Below are 5,234 nucleotides of genomic sequence, written 5' to 3' on the forward strand. Positions count from 1 at the left end.
GATACAATTGTTAGATGTGATTGGATATAACTATTGTTTAAAGAACATGAGGAACAAAGTTAGGGGTTTGGGGGGATCATGAGAAATCCATGCTTGGGTAAAAACAATGCATACAATAGAACAATGTAAGTTTAATAATTAATATGTAAGTTATATAACAATAGAGTATAAAACATGTTCAACTCAAAACCAAGATGGGTCAGATTTGGGTCTGTGTACCCCAGAGCTCTTTAATAAAGCACCTTCATACAATCATTAGTGATGATGTGCTCCTGAACACTAACACAGGGCACCACTGCCAGCTCCACCAGGGGCTGCAGCATCACCTCCATCAGCCCCAGCAGGACCTGGGCACGGCCTCCTGTGTGCCAAGGAAAGCCTCTGTGGGCCAGGGCAGACACAGAGCACAGCCTTGGAAAAATGCACAAGCCACCACAGCACACCAAGCACGACCCAGAGCCCCTGCCCAACACGTTCTGGGGGCAGGCAGGACAGCAAATCCACGGGGGATCCTCTCCCAGCTCCATTCACTCTGGCAGCTCTGCCTCTGGCAAGCAGCAGCACATTAAGTGAAACCACCCAGAAGAATTGGCAGCAGAAGTTTGCTGAGCCTGCTGTATCACTGATACATCCATTTGAACACTCCTGCAATCCCCTGGAACTGCCCAGTACATGTGTAGTCCATAAAAGACTCAAATGGGGAGGAAATTCATCTCCCTCACCCAGAGGGAAATGCCAGAGGTCACCAATGTCAAATGAGGTTTGTTCATACAAGGCAGATGGGGAGCACAGGAGGAATTTGATGTGCACTTCAAAGGGAAGGAATTTGCCTGGTCTGGGAGGCAGTTCTGTGTCTCACTCAGTAATGAGTTTCTTTTGAAGAAATACTGTTACACAAGTCTTTAGCTGGAAGGGTGCTCTGTGGCTTTCTCTATTAACAAAAATAGAAAAATACACTCAGGAAAGATTCCCTGCAAAACATCAGAGATGAGCAGTCCATCTAGTCTTTGGAATTGGCCCACCTGCTGCTGCCAGGCCAAAATAGGAGTGAATTTAATTACCTGAAATACATCAGGACTATTTTCACAAAAAGACCTTACTATTCATGAGGAATCTATTTGCATGGTGAGAGCTGAATGGTTCTCATTGCTCTACTTTATTTTGCATACATGCAAGGATGTGACAAATCATTGAGTTATAAAACTTTGTTACTCATCTCAAAGTCAAGATTTTGTGAGTGCTGCATATTGGCAAAGAGATTTATGGTTCCTGTTACCCAATCGATGCTGCAAGAGCAGCACATGGGATGAAAATGCAGAGCCCTGTGATAACCAAGAGCTCAACCACTGTTTAAACTTCTTTCATGTGCCCCTGCGTCAGTTTTCTTATCTGTACAAGAAAGGAAACAAAGTTCATCTCTCTCTGCAAAAGCACTTGGAGATATTTTGATAAACTGCTTTATTCAAACACAGCATTTTCCAAGGTCAGCCCTCTCTGTGCAGCTAAGGCACGCTTAAATAAACTGATCTTCAACTTGTGCTTCCCAGCATTTCCCAACACAAATGGATTGAGCTGTAAACGGCCAAACCACAGCTTCCCAGCCCAACAATTAGCCACAGGTGTTAATGTGTTAATTGCATTTTAATCAGAGAGGAATTGCACCTGTGGTCAGTCAGGTGTTGTGGCTGGCTCTGAAGCAAGGAGCACATGATAAAATAACTGTGGGCTGCTCTGAGAATGGTTCAAAAGTGGGAGACAAAAAAATGTGTTTGAGTTGCCCATTTGCAGTGGCAGGCTGCTGAGGCATTTCATACTAACAAAAACCAATAAAACCTTCATACCTGGTGTCTCCACAATTCTCTGAACACTTCAGGCACCACTCTATCACATCAGATTGCTCCTGTCTGTACATCTGGCCTAAATGCTCTGCAGAACATTTATATTCTATTGTTTCACTAGTAAAAAACAAAGTGTTCTAATAAATCCAAGCACCTCTTGCATTATAAGCACTTTTTAGGATGTGGCTGTTTGCCATGAACACACCTGAAGAAAACCCTGCCAGGACATGTTTTTATCTCACCTGCCCAGCCAAGCCCACACCTCAGTGTGCAGACACCAACCTGAACCTGTCCAGCCTTAGAACGTTGGCACTTTACTCCACTTAATGGGATATTGACTTTTTATACTTCACTCTCTGCAAATCAATATTCTAATAGACACAAAAGAGAGTGGCAGAAGGATCCAGAGTACCTGCCCACCAACCTGATGGAGATGATGATCCATAAATAAAGGTCAAATCAAAGAAAAAGTCAGACCTGATGTGAAAAGAAGAGCAGCACAAATAAGCCTTTAAATAAGGGAATTTTACAAAGTGTCTAAGATTAACTACAGGAGGAATGAGACAAGCCTAAAGCAGACATAGATAAGGCAGTTCAAACTCTCAGGCAGGGAACACAGACTAAAGTCATTTTGGAATATCTGTGCTCAATACCACGATTTAAGAAACCCTTCAGGAGGCATCTCCAATATATCACACAGGAAATATGCTGCCTTTTAATGTAAAATAGCAACTTCCAGTAGCTGAAAAGCATCTGAATAGGCTATTCAGAACAAAGTCAGAGAGAAACCAGGCACAAAATAAAATAAAACACTTAAAAGGGATCACCTTATTCTTTCAGAATTGGTTCCATGGGAAACTAGGAAGCCAAAGGGAGCTTTTCAAACTTTAGCAAAAGGCTCCTCATCACTCTCCCTGGGAGAGCCCTGAAACCAGAACCCTTTGGGGCCACAATCAGCACAAGGGAGGCACAGCTGAGCTGATAGAGAACCAGCAACACTCCCAGCTGGAGAAAGAGTTGCACCAGATCCCCGAGAAGCACTGATGGTGACACCAGAAACACATGGAATTCCCGTGTTTATCACCTGGGATGGTTCAGTTTCACACCAAGGTTAGAAAGGGCTTCTTTGACTCCTGAGCCTCTTGCCTACCACAAGCAGGTTTTGTCTCCAGTTTCCTCTGGAGCAGGATTGTACCGAGGTTCCTGAGCTCACCTCCCTGACCTGCAGCTGCTCAGTCACAGCTCACAGCCCGAGCTCCACCACCTGGTACAACACAGCCCCCAAAACTCAGTCGAGTGAGGTGAAAACACAAACTCACAGCTCACCTGCCAAATTCCAGTTTGCAGAAGTGTATTAAGAAATCCAAAGTGCAGAGAGGAGTCACAAAAATGATTTATGAGCAGAAAGCATTATTTATATAGGGGGAAGCAGCTTAATACATGCAGTGTCACAAAAGGGATTTGCAGTCTCATCCCATAGACTACAAGAGCAATTTCCAGCTTCACCAGGGGCCTCAGATCAGCATCACAAGGTTCACCTCCAGTTCAGTCTCCCAGCTCTATTTTGAGCTGTTCTTCCACAACAGTTTCACATAACAATTGAAAACAAGCTCTCATCTATTTTTCACCCACCCTGGACCTCTCACACTTTAACCCATCCATAGCTGAACACAACAGAGCCCTGGGTGAGATGAGGAGGAGAACAACACTGGATTTTCCATGACCTTTCACATATTCCCAAACCTCTCTCATACATAAAAGCAATCTGATCTTCTACAACAGAACCATGACTCGTTACTTCAATCACTCCCAAACTGCAGAGAATTCCATCTGGCACTATGGATCAGCAGCCAGATTACAACATCTTGAGCTAAAGGTCGACTTGGTAATAACAGAAAACCCTAAACCGAAGCATATTTTAATATCACCGATCACTCAGCATTTCAGCATTGCCCATAAAGCTCTGTCACCTTCCCCAGGCTGTACAGGGTGAGAGCAGCCACCCCAGGGAGACAGGGTTTGGAGGCACATGAGCAGCTGTGGGCAGACAAAGCCAGAACAACAGGCTGGGTTTAAACCCTTCCACCATGTGCATTATGATCGGTAACAAAGGACTGCTTTAATTTAAATTGATGGAAGCCTTCCCCAAAATTAGAAAAGGCAGATATCGGGAAGCACTGACTTGCAGAAGTGCCTCCTCTGTACCTCCCCTTCTCTTACAGCTCCAGGGCAATAAACAACTCTTTCAATTATCCAACAAACAATAGTTTCATTATCTTCACACCATTATCCCCCATAAACACAGACATCACTGTCCAAACTCACCAGCAACTCCTCTGCTGCTGCTCAGCTCCTTTTCCCAGACAAGGGGTGACAACTTTTTCCACTTGCTAAACATTGCAGAAGGAGGGAGCAGAAAAGCCAGAGCAGTAACCATCCCAGGGAAAAAAAAGCCACAAGTAACATCTTCCTGGAAGTAGCACGGAGCACACCCCAAAAACTTCTGACACGCAGCTCTGAGGGGGAGCTTATTTGTGTGTGTGCTAATTGAGTTCTAAATGGAAACACCTGGCTCATGCAGGGAGAAGCAGGTGAAATGATTTAACAGATTCGTTAACCCCAAACCCAAAACACCTGAGCCAGGGTAAATACAAAAGCTAATTGAGCCCTCAGCATGGGAGCACAAGCCCGACTTTGTTTTCTCAAGACATTGTTTCCTCCTCAGAAAGAGATGGTGTGAGATGCTCTAGAAGAACGTGGTACATTGCACCAGCAGGACATCCCTGAGCTAGGTTTAGATGAGAGATGGGGAATAAATTCTTGGCTGTGAAGGGCAGAGCCCCTGGCACAGAATTCCCAGAGCAGCTGTGGCTGTCCATGGATCCCTGGCAGTGCCCAAGTCCAGGCTGGACATTGGGGCTGGACACTGGGACAGTGGGAGGTGTCCCTGCCATGGCTGGGGGACACTGGGTGGAGTTCAATGTCCCTTCCAACCTAAACCGGTCTGTGATCCCAAGCCACGACTTGTTTCCATGGATTTGTGTCTCGTATCATCCAGAACACCGATTTGGCTGGATTATGTCCTGCCAAAAGCCATGGCCATGGCCTTTCCCATCCCCAGGGCAGGAGCGTGTGGCTCTGCCTCTCCTTCAGAAGGGTTCCGAGTCCCATCCGCTCATCACACACATTAACTCGTTAAAAAAACCAAAAACAAACAAAGGCAAAGCCGAACACTTTCAAAACAAGCAAGGACAAGCAGCCACGTGAGGAATTAAAACAAGTCGGTTTTTTGCGATTAATATTGATCATTGATCGAGCGCTTCACACGCATCGCACCGGCGGCAGCGCCTTCCGGAGCCGATCCCAGCGCACCGCCCGTACCCCGGCACAGACACC

Source organism: Parus major, chromosome 12 (assembly GCF_001522545.3).
Source record: "Parus major isolate Abel chromosome 12, Parus_major1.1, whole genome shotgun sequence".
NCBI classification, from domain to species: domain Eukaryota; kingdom Metazoa; phylum Chordata; class Aves; order Passeriformes; family Paridae; genus Parus; species Parus major.